We start from the raw sequence: 18737 nt of genomic DNA, 5'->3' as shown, positions 1-18737 counted from the left end.
GTGGAAAAAAAACGTGGGTAAAGAAAAATCAAATTTTGGAGGTCCCCCACCAAGGGAAAAATAGATATTTTAAGGAAAATTGAGCCCTAGGACTTTGGTGGTTAAGTCAAAGTCAAATGTTTGATGAAATTAATCCAAAATATTAATTTTTGGATTAATAAAAAATGAGTCTCAAGTGAAATTCAAATTTTTCCTCAAAATAAATATTTTCAACGGCAAAAATTAAAAAATGATCAAATTTTTTTTTCCCCTGGGAAAAAGTCGTAATTTTCATTAAGATTAAGAAAATTACATTTTGCAGATGTCGAAGCATATTCATATGCAGGTAGTTCCCTGTCGAGTTCATAATAACTGGTAAGAGTATAAACAAGATATCTCCACGCAGGGAGCATTTCAAAATAAGTCTAGCTGTGATCAAAATTGTGGCTAGCTCTTCGCAGAGAGCGATATATATCTGCTGAATATAAACAAAAAGATGTACTGATTCTTCTGTCTAACAGTGTCTATCTACATGCTATAATAAACAAAACTGATAAAGTAAGGGCTTTATGGCCCATTTTCCATCTGTTCATCAAAAGGGCGATGATAATACTGATAAAAAGTGCCCTCAACTTCCTCTTGGATCCACCAATCTTCACCTACTCTGTGCGCTGCCTCTTTGGAGAGCTGATCTGCAATGGTGTTTTGTCCCCTGTAGATGTGATGGCAGACAAAGGATTCAAAAGAAGTTGTCAATCTCTTTGCTTCATCAAGAATATGTCTTAAAGAAAAAGCATGACAATATGATGCATCATTGAGCCAATTACAAACAAGTTTAGAGTCTCCAAATATCTGTAAGTGTCTGCAATTTTTTTGGATAGCAAAATGGATGATGTGTTTAGCTGTGCAAAGCTCTGCGAAGTTATTAGTGCCTCTGCCAAGGTTGATTTGGAGTTTGTAACAATGCTTGTCATTAAGATGGAGTATAGCTCCCCCCCTGCATCCATCTTCTTGAGCTGAGCCATCGAAATAAGCCCAAGGTTTGGTTTTGTCGATGGGCACAGGGCTGAGGGTTCTCGGTGGGGCGGGGTGGTCATCTTCAGGTAGCATGTTGAGATCTGCGATCGTATGGAGGATGATAGAGGGCCAGTGTGGATCTTTGAGATTGAAGATTGACTGATTCCGGGCGATCCAGATAGCCCAACAAGGCAGCAGAGGCAGATTTTTAGCCTTACCTGTGTGCTCAAGGCACCAGTTAGACCATGCCTCAGGAAGGTTGTTCCCGTGCCATTCTTTCAGAAGTGGGATATGTGAAGACAGTGATTGCCAAAGAGTTCGGGAAGAGTTGCATGAAAGAAACAAGTGTTCGGTGCTCTCTTCAGCATCATGACAGAGGTGGCAGCGGAAAGGTCCATAGAAGGACCGCTTCATGAGGTTGGAGCCAGTAGGTATTTTGTCAAATAGGATATTCCACATCAGAAGTCTCGTCCGAGGTGCAGCCTTAAGCTTCCAGATCGCCTTCCAGGTAGGTTGAATGTCTGGGGGCTTATAAGGTTCCATGAGCCTGAGATATCCCAGTTTTGGAGTATAAACACCATGTTTAGCATAAGCCCAGATAATCTCATCAGGTCCCTCAGTGAGTCTGATTTGCGCTTGAGTGAGAGCAGCAGTATAATCCATCCATTCGTTAATCCATTGTTGAGGCAGGTCTATTGCTCGGGCGGATAACCAAGCCTGCTGGAGGAAGGTGGAGTTGGCTTGATCACCAATGTGTTTGATATGAGTAATTCCTCTGTCATGGAGATGTCGGATGAGCTCTGCAGGTAATCTGTGGGCGTTACCACATCCGACCCATGGGTCGACCCCAACCCGAACAGCATTCCCTTCCTTAATACGCCATGTGATTCCTTCTCGTAGCAGAGGTATGGTGTCAATGACAGCTTTCCAGATATTGGAAATTTGGTGATTATTTCCCTGTCTAGTGCAGATCCAATCTAATACGGATTGAGGCTTAATATATTTTGCGTATGCCACCTGTGACCAGAGGCTGTCTGATGTGAGTAATCGCCATCCGAGCTTGGCAGCCAATGCCTTTGAGAAAATAGCCAGTCTCTTGATGCCCCAGCCACCCCATCTTTTAGGCTTGGTGATGGTGTCCCATTTTACCCAAGCAAAAAGTCGCCCAGGCTGGTGTCCTTTCCATAGGAATCTACAACATATGCTTTGGAGCCTGTTCAGGATGCCCCTTGGTATCCAAGCAAGGGCCATCCAATAGACGGGTGTGGCTTCAATTACAGCTTTGATGAGTACTAATCTGCCTGCCCGCGAGAGGTATCGATGATACCAGACCTGAAGCCGCTTCTCCACTTTTGTAATAAGCCATAACCAGTCAGCAATTCTGTAGCCAGATGGTTTAAGTCGAAAACCAAGATATTTTATACCATCGGTTAGATTCAAGTTGACAAATGGAAAGCGCTGTGTGGCATAGGTGGTTTCATGAACTGAGCATCCAACCGATGTGATAGTGGACTTATTATTGTTGATCTGCATTCCAGTGGCATGCTGAAATAGGAGGAAAGAGTTATGTAATGATGAGGTGTCACCGATGCTGCCATTCAGGAAGATTAAAATATCATCAACGAATAATAGGTGTGTGAGGAAAAAATTGTCCACAATTTTGATGCCTGTAAGTTGGTGCCGATCTCTGGTGGATAAAATAATCCGACTCAGCCCTTCCATAATCAGGAGAAACAGCAGCGGTGAGAGAGGACATCCCTGCCTAAGTCCTCTCTCAGAAGTAAAGAAGGGTGTAGCTTCCCCATTGAGTAATACGCTGTAAGATACATCAGTGATACAACTCATCGTCCATTTGATGAAATCATATGGGAATCCAAGATGAGTGAGTAGCAATCTAAGATACAGCCAGTTTGTTCTGTCGAAAGCCTTGGATAGGTCTACTTTGAGAATCATTCCCTTCTGCTTCTTGATCTGTAGGGAGTGTATGAGTTCTTGAGCAGTAGCAATGGCCTCATGGATCTGTCTATGATGCAAGAAAGCAAATTGCTCAGATGATATGTGCATAGAGAGGATGGGCTTTAGGCGGTTGGCAATAATCTTAGCTATAATCTTATAGAGGCAGTTGCAGAGTGATATGGGGCGAAAATCATCGAAGGAGTTCGGGTCATCGGTCTTAGGAATGAGGGCGATGAAGGTGGATTTGATAGCAGATGATATCCGACCTCTTTTCCTACTGTCCTCCACAATGTTCAAAAGGTCATGGCCCAGAATATCAAAGAAGGCGATGTAGAATTCAATGGTCCATCCATCCGGGCCAGGGCTCTTGTCCTTTTTGAACCATTTCAGTGTAGCTTCCAGCTCTTCCATGGTCACCTCCTTCTGTATCTCTTCCGACATTTCCTGATCCACATATCTAGGAAATAGTTCTGCCACTCTCATGATTTCCAATATGTTTATGATTCCAGGTGCCTTGTATATACCCCTAAAGTGCTCATTGGCAAGCCTGGCCAAGTTCTGCTGGGATGTAATAGTTTGGCCGCGATCATCCTTTAATTCCCAAATGGTATTGATTGCTTTACGACCATTGGCAAATTTGTGATAAAATTTGGTGTTGTTGTCTCCCTCAGTGAGCCAAATGGCCCTGCTCCTCAGTCTCCAGCTTTCTTCTCTTTCCTTCAAGATCTGTGAGCGCTTGGCGATAAGGAGGTTATACTGATCCTTGTGCTCCTGTGAAGTGAAGGTCCCAGCTGTCGAATTTTCAAACTCAGCAATGACCCTTTCCGCCTCATTGAGTGTGAGGTTATCCTGGATTCTCTTCTGGTGTGCCCAGTTTTTAGTGATCTGCTTGAGTTCTGTGAGTTTCCTAACAAAACCAGCTGATAGTTCCTCATCTTCCCGGTTGGGATTGTTCTGCCAATATTCATGAACCAGCTGAATATATGAAGGATCTTGTAGCCAGGCTGCATTGAATTTGAATGGGCTCTTGATTTTGTGAGTGAGGCCATCTGCCTCCAGGAAGATAGGCCTGTGATCGGATAATCCGCCAGATCCTACCCATTGACGCATTCTGGGGATAATATTATATAAAGGCTCCTTTATGAGGAAGCGATCGAGCCTCCTGGCCAAACTCTGATCTCCACTTCTATTATTTGACCAGGTATACTGAAGACGAGCAGATGGGATGTCCACCCAGTGGTGGTCCTCCAAAAGGGAGGAGATGGTATCAGAGAGTGAATCGACTTGTGCCATGTGCCCCCAGGATTCGCAGTAACCCAGGGAAAAATTTAAGTCCCCCCCCAATATAATGTTATCCGCTTGAAAGAGCTCAGATCCAAGAAGGGTTCTCCAGAAGGTGGCACGATCGGAGCAAGGGCCATAGACATTGATGATGCGAAGATCCCTCTCTATAGTATGAGCAAAAATGTCGAGGCCTATGAAGCCCTTGCCTCCCCAAAAATTGCGAATGTCCACTGATCTATGGCAAACCCCTATAGCCAGGCCTCCGGATCTCCCTGATGCATCCAGTGCGTGGAAAGTCCAGTTGGGGAGCCAGGAGGAAAGGGAGTGAATGAGGAAAAAATGATCAAATTATTATCAACAGTCTAGATTATTTTGACGGGATCAAACCAACTAGCTGCTATTTTCCACTTGGAGTATTTCTTTATAAATAGAAACCATTTTGATTCTCAAGATATAGGGATCTTGGGCTATTTTCTGGATGATGTAAATTTGTAATGCTAGTATTGAGCCATTGCTCTGCTGGGAACATTTTAATATCATAATAGAAAGACTTTGGGGTTCAGTTCATGGTGTTCTTGTTCCATTGATCTGTGGTACGTGCTAGTTATGTGCTAATCCTATATTGTGCTAAATTGTTATATGATTCGTTATTTCATTTGTCAATGATAAGACATTCTATTGGTATTTTTTTTTGTGTTTATTATCTTAGGTGATCTGATTCATCATATGATCTAACGATTTGAATTGAGAAAATTTTATAGAGATCTGCAGGTACACTGGCCCTTGGGCCCCAAGTTCACAAACTTTGGGAAAGAGCCGACTATGTTTGTTCTCTAGGAATTTTTATATGTAATTCTAACTTTGCAAAAGGGTTTGTGGCTAATATCCCAATTTTTCGAAGAGTACATTTATCCACCATTTTTGTTCAAGATCTATTTCTCAAAAATTAAAATTTTCAAGCATTGTATATGTGTAAATATTTTGTAAATTATTTCTAACCCTTGTTTGCAGTAGTTGGAGTGTTGGGTTTATTTTAAATTTTGTATATATTTGGGTTTTGGGAAATTTTATTTTATCTATGTAGTTGAATTCTTAAGCTATCTCAAATCTTGTGAGGGTTTCTCTCAACCAAGTGAAACATCTAGCTCTTTTGGAAGAAATTGTTAGGGTTTTGAGGCAAATCTAGGCCTAGAAGGCAAGATATAGCCTCTGGCTACTCTCCAAGGCCAACGCTCAAGCAAAAGAGAAATATGCTATCCTTTTGAGGAGATTTTGTGGCATTTTGTAGGGATTTTGAAGATCTGAATCAAAATTTGATTTTTTTCATGGGTTCCAAATTTCCTTTTAGGGCTTCTAGGCCTAGCGTTAGCCCTCTTAGCCCTAGTCGTGGTCTTTTCTGCCTTCCTTGGTGAGCCGTTTTCCTTTCTCGGCCTTGAAATCCTTGTTGTGGCCCTTGTAACCCTAGCTGTCAGCTCTATGAGTGCTCGTAATGAACATTCCAATTTCCTCACTAGGGAGTGTTAATTTGGAAGCTCAGTGAGAAATTGCAACCATGGGACAAGATCCTCTTTTCAAGAGGACCAATTTCAACTATTGAAGTGCTCAATTTGGACAGGGGAAAGTGTATTTTTGAATTAAAGCCCACATGTGCATATTTGATCAGGTCGGCCCTAAAGAAAATTGGACTCCCTTGGAAGGCTATAAATATAAATCAAGTGACCCTCATTTGGACAATTATCTTGGATCATTCTTCTATTCTCTTCCTTGAGTTTGGCTTGCACGGGTCTGAGGCAGGTCTATTGAGAATTAGTTCTCATGAAGGAGAAATTGCAGGGTTCGATGCTCGCATCTCTGTTTTAGGGTTTTGGGTCTCAGCCGTAGGCATGTCGCTGAGAAATATCAATTGTAACCACACGCAGGGTGACTCATCCGTGTAGTTGAAGCCTCTCATCCGAACTCACGACACGTCTTCGTTTGTTTTTCGTCAATTGCCGAAGTTGAGCGCAAATGACTGAAGTTGACCACAGTCTAATGAAGTGATATCTGATCAGTGCTTTTGCTAGAATCGTCTTTTGGATCTTGTTAGATTGATTTTGCTGGGATCATTTTCATGGATATTCTTTAGTTGTATGGATGAAGATATGTATCATTGTATTCTCTTTTGATGTATCATTCAATGAAAATCTAATAAGAAGAACATGAAAGGGTTTTCTCCACAGTGGGTTTTGTCCAGGTCTTTGACCAATCCTGGTGTTTCTATGTGTGAATGCTTTTCTTCTATTGTTCTTTTATGCTCCACTACATTGATGATGATATTGTTCTTTCTATATACTTGCATAAGTTGTTGAATAATGATGTAAATCTGAATAATGTTATGACGCTTTGGGGTGAATTTAATATATAAATAATTAAATGAAATTATCGAAGCAAATAATAATATAGCCCTAAGAAAAATTAACATGGTTTCAGAGTTGTGCTAAAGAAAATTCATTGAAGATCACCCCTTGAAGACACCATTAATGGAAGCAAGAGAAGATGGAGGAGACCTAAAAGAATACTAAAGTTTGAAGGAAACCCTAGACAATTTGGTTATTAGGGTTTGATGAATATTATGAGATTAGGGTTTGGGAGAAACCTTGGTTTATGGAAAAGATTTGAGATATGCAATCTAGAAACCCTAGCATGATCAATGTGAGGATGTTCAAGCACTTGTAGCCCTAGATGGGATAGTCTCAATTAGGCCTTGGTTATTGGTGAAGTATATGAATATATTGAAGGTAACAATGTTATATGGATGATGGATAGTCACGACTCTTGAAAATTGGTTCAAGAGGGAGATGATCACCTCTCATTGAAGATAAATACTTTCTCGATTTATGTTACTCCTCTATGTCTTTACTTTTTTTTAGATCATTGATTAGGCCTCTTGCATGTATATTTTAGTACTTGGATACTTCTAACATTTTGATGAGATGTGATAAGTGGATCCTTCTTGAGGATCATCTAAGGTGCATGAAAAGATGGCTAGTGCAGGAAGAGAAGAGCTACAGTTGCCCATGACAAGGAAGTTGACAAAGTGCTCCCGCTGCCAATGTCAAATAAGAAGATACATATGTATCTGAACACTACAAGGTATGTATGGTGTATTGTTTCACTGTTATGTTTCAACTGCAATATTGGATGGCAAGATAAACCCTAAGGTATGATGGGGATTTCACCTTCATGATAGAAAGTAGGTTGAATTCATGGCAGTGTTTTAAAAATTGGTTGGTCTGAACTAGAAACCGGTCAAACTGACCGGTTCATTTGCTAAACCAACCAAACTGGTCAAAAACCCTGGTTCGGTGCATCATTCGCCCTTTTTTAAGACAAACCAGGCATAAATCGACTGATTTATGACAAAATTGGTTGGTTTTCCCGTAAATCAGCTGGTTCCATCACAAACCAACCAGTTTATTGCCAAGCAGGCCGCGAACCCACCAGAGGCATTCTTGGAGGCTTGTGAGGTGGTTTGGAGGGAAAATAAAGGTTATTTCCTTCTAAAAACAACCGGTCAAGCCAATAAAAGGAGGTCTCCCCTCTCATGTGCCTCACACATCTCATTTAGAGTTTTAATGAGCTTCATTGTGAGCTTGGAGAGTGTTGAGTTCTCGCTGGAGTAGTGGAACAATAGAGAATTTGAGCTAAGCAGTAGCCACCATGCCTCCAAAAGCCAAGATATTGCATGGGGTCATTGTGATATGATTGATAGCAAAATAATCTGCAAATATTGCCAAGAACCTATTGAAGGAGGGGGTATTAACAGGTTCAAGCAACACTTGGCTGGGATAGGAGGCCATGTAAAGCCATATGGAGCACCGAATGAAGTAATAGGGCATATTAGGGCATAACATCTTCAGAAGTTTGAGACTCAAGTCACTGAACCAGCTAAGAAGTTTGTGACTCAAGCAGTTGCAAAGTTTGGGAGTTAAGACTCAACCATCTGAGTTTGATCGCGATGAAAAGTTTCAAGTGATAATGTTGATCACTAATATCATATATGTATACTTGTAGCAGGCCAGTGGTGCCATAGCTTGTAGGCTTTGTTTTTGGATTCTAGAGGCCATTTAGAGCCTCGTTGATTATATATTTTGTTGTTGATATGTACTGCACTTGGTGCCATTTTGATATATTCACCTTTACATGGTATATATATGATCAAACTTTGCATATTTTGTGTCTATTGGTTTGGAATCATGGTTTTAAATCTTAAAATAGTTTTCTTCATTAAAAATTAATTATTTCTTGTGTTTTTTTAAAACTGGTTCATTGAGATCTAACCAGTCCTGGTTTGATTGGTTTTGGTTTGAAACCCAGTTTATTAGGTGGACCAGTCCGGTCACCAGTTCTAGTTTTTAAAACTATGATTTATGGTACCTATGATGAGATGATGCACTCAGTGTTGGACAAGTTGCTTACGTTCTATTAAGTCATGATAAAGCTACTTAGAAACATTGATTTTTGATATATTGGTATACTTCATATTTGGCAAGCATCTCTCATTTTAGACATAATGGATTTCCTGATCTTATAAAGAAGGTTAGCACATTGATCCTTATATATGGTAGCTTGATACTATTGATAGTGTTTGTAACAAACATGGTAACCATGATGATAGAAGTGTAACAATAAGATTGATATTCAGGATCTTCTTGTTGACCTCATTTAACTTAGTAAATTGGTCTCTATGGTAAATCCGGATGCCCTGACTTGATGGACTAAGCTATGTAAGTGATATTGTGTTCATGATCTTTGAAGTATGATGTTACACTTGTCAGCTTTCCCAATCATAAGACTCTAGCCCTTGATGAAAGTTTGATGTCATGTTCATATATGATGATGAAGAAGTTGATGCTGACATGTTTTGAATATGATGGATATGTTTTAGAACCTGATATAGTTTAATTTTATGATGTAACATTTCGCTGATACATGACAAGTATTATGATAGACAGGTTGATGACTTGAATGATGGTGACTAAAGTTGCTGCCTATCAAGAGGGAGAAACTCTTCATAAGATTCCTACACCTATTGTCATTTGCATTAAATGTGTAGAAGATTCTTTATTGTTGAAGTAAGATTTTTGACTGATATCTGATGTTTTTGGTCTACAAAAAGTTCTGGTGTGAAAAGAGAGGGTTTCTCTTAGTCTAAACGCCAACCGCATGGAATAAGGCTTAAGAGTGCGATTATAGGCCTCCAACTGCATGGAAGAAATCCTATGTGCACAGTTATGCCCGTAGGTCATAAAATTTGAAGTCTCATGCACGAAATCATAAGTGCACCTGGTGTATGACAATCCTACAAAACATGGAGCATACAATAGAATGACCTATGAGCAAGGAAGTTTGAATATTTTACTTACTATAGAGAATTTGAATGTGTTGACTAAACTTGTGTTTTTTGGGGACTGGAATATGCATATCAGTATGTTATTTTGATTTGATCATTGAAGCTAGTATATGACAATATTTGATAGCAATTGCAAGGGTTTGACAAGATTTGGCCTTTTGACATGATTCTTGATAGATCACAGATATGCTTTACTTTGACATGATTCTTGATAGATCACAGATATGCTTTACTTTGACATGATGTTTCATATGTTTTGGAATATGGATTGTGTAATATTCCTAATAGGAAAATTGACAATGATATTAAGCAAAGATACACATGCAAACATGAATTTTCAGATAGCCATTAAACACCCAGAATTGCACTGGAACTGCGCTAAAATTCAACAATTTTATTATATATATAAAGAGTACAATGCATGCAATGCGTGCACTTGGTCTTGCCAAGGCAAGCTAGACAATTCCAGGTGAGAAAATGTTGCCCGGATGTAGAAGGAACAACTCCTCAAAAAGGTATTGTGCTAGCCTTGGAATTTTTGCCATGTTCGCTGAAAGGAACCCCTATTTGAGCCTCCAAAGATGCCTAGAAAATTCTACCAAATTAATCTTGGGCTTTCCACCAAAAACCCAGAAAAAAAAAGTAAGGGTTTGATCTATTTTTGATGCTCCAAAATCACCCCCAAATCCTATGAGCTCCTCCATTGCTTGAAAATTACGGCCTGTATGAATTTTGTCTTTGCAGCACCTATGAAAATTCCACACTGGAATCCTATTGTAGCAACGGAAAATTATTCTCCTAATTGTTAATTTAATTTAGCAATTTATTTACCGTTTGCTACAACAAATATTGAATAAATTACACTGCAATCTACACAAATAAAACTGCGAAAGGATAAACTCTAGAAGAAACGCTAGCACACACACATAAAATAACACAGTTATTTTTGGACAAAAGTCCTCGGAAAAACCCAACTTGGGAAAACAGGTGCAACATCTGAGGGTTATATTATTAGGCAATAGTGAAATAATCTGAGTACAATCTGGATGCCAAATACTGGAAATCCTGCAGAGAAAATACTGGCAAAAATCTAGTGAGGAAATTTCCTCACCCAATAAGCACATCTGAGCTCTGACCTCAGCTCCAAGTGAGTGATCCAAACTTCTTTTGTGTAACTACTGCGTCACTCTAACGCAATCCCTTTTGCACACGGTCTGAATCAACCTCTCCTCAAGCCGTCTGGTTTGTTGCTTTCTGGGAAAATGTCTCTCTTGGTCTCCAGAACCGCTGTCCAAATTCTGGAATTGAAACTTGTCTTTCCCCAACATAATAGAAATTGCCTCTAGAGGCTACTACACTGCCCCAACATCAGCCTCTTTGTGGATCTTTGCAAATGCACTCACCGGATTTGGAAATATTCCTCCGACTTCACTGTCTCTGCCCCTCTCTAAGTGCTTCGATCTCAGGTATTTCTCCGACAACTCACTGCTGCTACTTTGTAAATTGATCTTCTCATGAAATCAAACCTCTCAAGTGTCTTATCCATCACCACATCAACCTCCTCTTATAATCCTCTGTTGGAGCACCAATGACCAAGATTAAAACATAATCGATGGATAGGATCATCTTGGAGTCGATCTGTGTGAGTTTCTAGATGATTCACGCCTTGACTTAATTAATACTTATTAATTAACCATATTCCCCAAGTTTAGACTTAAGAAATATTTAAAAATTGGTTAACAATCTAATTAAGTCAATTCTAGGCGCAATTTCCAAAAACAATTTTTGGGTTTTGGAGATCTCATGTATTTTAGCCTTTCCACAAAATTTCAAGTCTAGAACACATCTGATTCTACAAAATCTTACAACCCCTCCAAAATATTGAGAAATCCTCCCCAATCAATCTTTTTACACCCCCAACTCAATTCTACCTCAAAATCCTTCCCCAAGGCTTCCCCATGAATTTCCATTATGAACTGCGCAGCCCAGGACAACTATTGCGTAGGGCACTGCAAGGAAATTTCGACCTAAGAAAATCACACTCTCCCAGCTTGTAAATTCTCTGGAAATGCACTACAAATTGACCAAGGGAAAGACCTGCAGAGGTTGAGTGCTCTTGTCACTGAAATGCTCTCCCACAAGACTACGTGGCTCCCTTTCTTGCATCCAAACTAAGGCAAAGGCAACTTGTACCACCTGCAAATTATTCCCCAAGCCTCCACGAAATTATGGCAATACCTCCCTAGGGTGGCACTTGTGGTCCATTGAAGAAAGGGTGAGATTTCCCCTCAGAGATCTCTGGTGTTGAACAACACTTTGTGACTTAGCTAAACAGCTTAAGCAACAATGGTATAGTTTGTCAAATTAGCGAAAAGGTCCTCAACGCTGCCTGCAAACTTCTATTTATAATTGTTGCCCCACCTTTCCTTGTGGGTCCCTCATCCAATAAAAGGAGGTCTCCCCTCTCATGTGCCTCACACATCTCATTTAGAGTTTTAATGAGCTTCATTGTGAGCTTGGAGAGTGTTGAGTTCTCGCTGGAGTAGTGGAACAATAGAGAATTTGAGCTAAGCAGTAGCCACCATGCCTCCAAAAGCCAAGATATTGCATGGGGTCATTGTGATATGATTGATAGCAAAATAATCTGCAAATATTGCCAAGAACCTATTGAAGGAGGGGGTATTAACAGGTTCAAGCAACACTTGGCTGGGATAGGAGGCCATGTAAAGCCATATGGAGCACCGAATGAAGTAATAGGGCATATTAGGGCATAACATCTTCAGAAGTTTGAGACTCAAGTCACTGAACCAGCTAAGAAGTTTGTGACTCAAGCAGTTGCAAAGTTTGGGAGTTAAGACTCAACCATCTGAGTTTGATCGCGATGAAAAGTTTCAAGTGATAATGTTGATCACTAATATCATATATGTATACTTGTAGCAGGCCAGTGGTGCCATAGCTTGTAGGCTTTGTTTTTGGATTCTAGAGGCCATTTAGAGCCTCGTTGATTATATATTTTGTTGTTGATATGTACTGCACTTGGTGCCATTTTGATATATTCACCTTTACATGGTATATATATGATCAAACTTTGCATATTTTGTGTCTATTGGTTTGGAATCATGGTTTTAAATCTTACAATAGTTTTCTTCATTAAAAATTAATTATTTCTTGTGTTTTTTTAAAACTGGTTCATTGAGATCTAACCAGTCTTGGTTTGATTGGTTTTGGTTTGAAACCCAGTTTATTAGGTGGACCAGTCCGGTCACCAGTTCTAGTTTTTAAAACTATGATTTATGGTACCTATGATGAGATGATGCACTCAGTGTTGGACAAGTTGCTTACGTTCTATTAAGTCATGATAAAGCTACTTAGAAACATTGATTTTTGATATATTGGTATACTTCATATTTGGCAAGCATCTCTCATTTTAGACATAATGGATTTCCAGTGCTATTATTTCCATAGTATTTTATTTGTGAAGGTTGCTGTGTGATTTATTCAATATTTGCCATAGCAAATAAATTGTTAAAATTAATTAACAATTAGAAGAATAATTTCCAATTGTTGCAATAAGATTTCGGTTTTGAAATTTTCACATGGTGTCAGAGCGTGAGTGATCCGCCAGAAAGCTTAGAAGCGAAGGAGAAAATTTCGCATCTCAAAGGGAGTAGCAGGTCAAAATTTTCAGAGGCAGTGAGATAAAATGTGAACAGAATTGAAAAGAAAGAGATGTAGCTCTCAGGTGTGGCCTGCACCTGGAGACTACACTCACCAAAAACAGAGAGATCACTCTCGTACACTCTATTATTCATCAAATGAAAGATTACATCATTAAATACAATACTAGGAATTAGGAAGTTGCACCCAAACCCCTAAACTTTAGGAACTAATCCTAAACTAGGGAGACCGTTACAACAATGTAACCATTTTCTCCATTAATACAAAATAATATTAATTATTTTTTACTCCCCCCCTTAATGGAGAAAGGGTTCTCCTGGACTCCTAGCATCTTTCTAAGCAATTCAAATTTCACTCGTGCAAGAGGCTTTGTGAAAATATCAGCCACATTGTCACAAGTTTTACAATATTCAACAACAATTTCTTTTGACTGTATTTTCTCTCTAACAAAATGGAACTGAGTGTCTATATGTTTGGTGTTTTTGTGAAACACTAGATTGTATGCTAATTTAATGGTGCTCTGGTTGTCGCTTTTGATGGAAGTGGGATTCTTCTGTTCTTTTCCTGCATCTTTGAGAAGCCTTCTCAACCAGATCGCTTCACACATAGCTGCACACAATGCTTGATACTCAGCTTCACATGAAGACAAGGCTACAGTACTCTGCTTCTTGCTGCTCCAAGCTATGACCCCGGAACCTATGTTGAATGCATAACCTGTGATGGACCTCCAATCATCCAGGTTACCTGCCTAGTCTGAGTCTGAAAAACCTGCTAGAGTAACATCAGATACATCAGTGTATAAAATACCATAATTATACCACAAAGATATCTCAACACGCTCTTTGTTGCTATCCAGTGACTTTCAAGCGGTTTCGACATGAATTGGCTCAATACACTAACAGAGTATGCCAAGTCAGGTCTGGTTGTTGTAAGATATATCAAGCTGCCAACCAGCTGTCTGTACATTGTGGCATCAACCTCCTTAGTGCCATCGTCACTGCTCAATTTCAGATTCTGCTGCAAAGGTGTCGCTGCTGCTCTACACTGATCCATACCAAACTTTTCCAACAGATTTCTGGCATACTTCCCTTGGGTAAGAAAAGTTTGCCCAGTATCTCTACATACTTCTAATCCCAGACAATAGTGAAGGCTTCCGAGATCCTTCATCTCAAAAACTTGTGCCATAAGCCTTTTGATTCCTTTGATTAAATCATCTACATTTCCTGTTATAATCATATCGTCCACATACAAAGAAATCAAAATAATCTGCCCCTGATTATTGTACTTGGTATACAAATTTGGGTCATTTAAACTTCTATGGAAACCATACTCTACAAAGAAAGAATCAACCTTTTCGTACCAAGACCTGGGTGCTTGCTTTAAACCATATAAAGCCTTTTTCAATCTGCAAACAAGATGTTCCTGCCCCTGCTTTACAAATCCTTCTGGCTGTACTAAGTAAATTTCCTCTTTTAAATCACCATTTAAAAATGCAGATTTAACATCAAGCTGGTGTAATTCCCAATTACATTTAGTAGCTAAAGCAATAAGCATTCTGATTGTATTTAACTTTGCTACAGGTGCAAAAGTATCATCAAAATCTATACCTTCCTGCTGTGAATATCCTTTTGCAACCAGCCTAGCTTTTAACTTATCTATACTTCCGTCTGCATTCATTTTTGGTTTAAACAGCCATTTGCATCCTATGGGTGTTTTATTCTTAGGCAGCTCAACTAAATCCCAAGTATCATTTCTAAGAATTGATTCCATTTCTTCATTCATTGCAGCTCTCCATTCCTTAAATTGACTAGCTTCTTTGTAATTAGAGGGTTCTACAATGTTCAAAACCTTTGACATCAAAGCATAGTTTCTCAATTTTAATGGTAATTGAGTCTTCCTACCTGACCTCCTTGGTAGGGGACTTACCTCAATTTTGTTTTCTTCTGCTAAAACTGGGCTTGCATTGTCACCTTCTTGCTGTTCTTCTTTTTGCTCTTCTTTCTGCTCCTGCTCTCTTTCATCCTCGCTGCTTTCCTCCAACAACAATGGAATGTGCCAATCATCACCAACGTCATCTTTCCCTTCTTGTACCTGTTCATGAAACACTACATCCCTGCTTGCAAATGTCTTACGAGACTCAGGATTGTATAATTTATATGCTTTAAATTCTGTGCCATAACCAACAAAGATGCATTTCACAGCTTTAGGATCTAATTTCTTCCTATCAGCTTTGGGTATATGGGCAAATGCTTTTGACCCAAATACTCTTAGATGGTTTACTGCTGGTTTAAATCCATATAGAGCTTCAAAAGGGGTTTTGAAGCCAAGATACCTGGTAGGACTTCTGTTCTTCAAATATACAGCAGTATTAATAGCCTTTGCCCAAAAGCTATTAGACAGACCCTTACCTTGTAACATGCTCCTTGCGCACTCCACCAAGGTTCTGTTTTTGCGCTCTGCAACTCCATTCTGCTGTGGTGTGTGTGGCACTGTATACTGCTGAACAATCCCGTGAGATTTGCAGAATTTCATGAATTCCTTTAGCTTGTATTCTCCCCCTTGATCAGATCGGAGAATTTTTATACTCTTAACAATCTGCTTTTCCACCAAGGTTTTAAATTCTATAAAGCACTGGAAAGTCTGACTTTTCTTGTTCAAAAAATAAACCCATGAATATCTAGTGCAGTCATCAGTGAATAACAGAAAATAATATGCTCCTCCTAGCGACCTTGTCTGCATAGGTCCGCATACATCAGTGTGCACTAGTTCTAAAATGTCTGTTTCCTTCCTCCTATCATGCACATGAAACTATTCTCTATGCATTTTTCCTAAGGCACGACCATCACAATTTAACTGAATATTACGAAAGATAGGGAGTCCCTCGACCATACCTTTCTTCTGCAATAACATGAGGTCCTGCAAATTCAAATGACCGAACCTCTGATGCCAGAGTTGTTCAGCTGTCGATCCTCCTGCAACCATGGCTTGCTTTGGTATGCCTTTTGCATCCAGTCTGTATAGGCTTCCAACTCGCATGCCTGTTGCAACTATTTCATTCCTGCAATCCTTTATCACACAATGAGTCTTGAAGAATTCGACTTGCATATCTTGATCAGCCATCATGGATACTAATATCAGATTTTTCTTAATTCCAGGTACATATAAAACATTTGTAAGGTGACTAATTTTTCCATTTGGTAACTTAACTGAAATCACCCCATGACCTTTAATCTCGTATCCACTATCATCTCCTAGATATATTTTTGATCCATTTATACTTTCTTCAAGACTTACAAAAAATTCCTTTTTACCTGTCATGTGAGAGGATGCTCTAGAATCGACATACCAAATGTCATCTTCATTAGATGCTGAAAGGGCACAGTCAACTGTGAACAGTCGAAATTCATGACTGAAGTCTTCTTCTTCAACAAAGTATCCTCTATGCTTTGCATTTGCCTGCCTCCTCTTTGCATCATCAGCCTGCTTCTTATAACATTCACTCTGTATATGACCCTTCTTTCCACAATAATAACATTTCTTTTCAGAATGATTTGCAAGCATACCTTTATGAGAATGCAGATTCTTATGTGATGTTCCTCCTTTCTGCTTTGTTTGCTGCTGTGACTGCCTTCCTTTGGATGATCGTCGTTTCGCCATCAGTGCAAGATCATCACTCTGGGGGTTCAAGTTCTGCCGCCGCTCCTCCTCTTGCTGCAAGATCCCAGTGAGATCATCAAATGAGGGCGCTTTCTCCCTTGCCGACACTCCAATGATGAACGTTTGAAAATCATCACGCATCCCGTTCATTGTGATTGCAACAAGATCTTCATCAGACACCGCCACTCCTATGGCCCCCAATCCGTCTTTCACATCTTTAATTCGCGCAACAAATGCAGTAGCAGTCTCCCTTTCGTCCATCCTCATTGAAAATAGCTTGCTTTTAAGTGCCAAGACTCGGCTTGTATTCTGGGTCTCATACAGACTTTTGATTTTCGTCCAGATGTCCGCGGACGTTTTACAGTCTCTGATGTGCGCAATAACATTGTCTTTCACAGACATCTTCAACAAGACTTTGGCCTTGTTCTCTCGTTTTTCCCAATCTTGCTCCTGTGGCCCTCCGTTCGGCTTTTGCTCATCGCCTATAACTATGGACCATGCATTCGCACCCTCGAGCAAGGTCTGGATCTTAAACTTCCAATTCGTGAAGTTAGATCCATTGAGTTTACCAGACTCGTTAAGGTAAGATTCCATCGTATTACTCATTCTGAATCTACCCAACAACAAAAAAACAATACCTGTCAGATCGATCTGTCACCTCTGCCACCGATCTACAGTGTCTGGCAATCCCGCTCCAACGAGCAAATTCGGCGTCTTCAATACAGCCGAAGATCCGATCTGATAAAAAATTGATCCGATCTGCCTCTCCCGGATAGATCTGCAACTTCGCCGATCTGCACCCCTTGCAAACCGCCAAACGAAGTTGAGGCTTCCCGCAGATCCCCTTGAAGGAAGATTGGCGCGTCCTCAATCAGCGAGCGAAAAATCCTCTTTGTGTTGGCGCTATCCCGAGCGAAAAATCCGCGCCAATTAAAAATCGGTTAGAGTATTTTTGCTGGCGCGATTTCCTCCTTAAATTCCGCGCCAATTGGACGTTCTGGCGCTCTGGCGCGATTAATCCCAAAAAATCCGCGCTAATTCCTCCTCCTGGCGCTTCTGTCAGCGCAAAAAGCGCGCCAATATCCTCTCCACTCAGAAAAAAAAAATATCTGAGTCCGAGCCAGGTGTTCTGCAGTCCACCTGCTCAATTGAGCACAGAGCTCTTGTGTACACGCGGCCACAAAGGCACTTCAAGCCACATAGGCAATTCTGCCACACAGTCAATTCTACCACACAGGTAAGCTAGCTACAAAAAAGGCACTTCAGCCACAAGGTGACAAAAGATCAGGCTCACCCAATCTGAGCTCCGATACCAAGATAAAATGTGAACAAAATTGAAAAGAAAGAGATGTAGCTCTCAGGTGTGGCCTGCACCTGGAGACTACACTCACCAAAAACAGAGAGATCACTCTCGTACACTCTATTATTCATCAAATGAAAGATTACATCATTAAATACAATACTAGAAATTAGGAAGTTGCACCCAAAGCCCTAAACTTTAGGAACTAATCCTAAACTAGGGAGAACGTTACAACAATGTAACCATTTTCTCCATTAATACAAAATAATATCAATTATTTTTAACTCAGTGCAGTGCCTACACAAGTAGGTCGAATTGTTGGTGAAAAATTTTGATTGTCAGTTGCAAGGTTGCAGAAAAGTCGAGTTGCCTTAGTTAGTGATTTCAGCTGTCAGATAGAGTAGCTGTAGGTCAGATTTTCGTTGAGCAGATTCCTTGGTTAGACGCGGAGGGTTTTGCAATAGTTTGCAGTAG

The 18737-nt window shown here is 40.0% G+C and overlaps 1 protein-coding gene across 3 annotated transcripts in view; it reads left to right on the top strand.

Annotated features, from left to right (window-relative positions):
• Nucleotides 1–18737, top strand: part of LOC149154613 (putative CoA ligase CCL6) — a 305760-nt gene that overhangs the window by 233841 nt on the left and 53182 nt on the right. The gene's annotated exons all lie outside the window — the stretch shown is intronic.

Source organism: Pinus tabuliformis, chromosome 9, assembly GCF_031772625.1.
Source record: "Pinus tabuliformis cultivar Carrire ecotype Pingquan chromosome 9, CPIR1, whole genome shotgun sequence".
NCBI classification, from domain to species: Eukaryota; Viridiplantae; Streptophyta; class Pinopsida; order Pinales; family Pinaceae; genus Pinus; species Pinus tabuliformis.
This window is presented reverse-complemented; position numbering and strand designations above follow the sequence as displayed.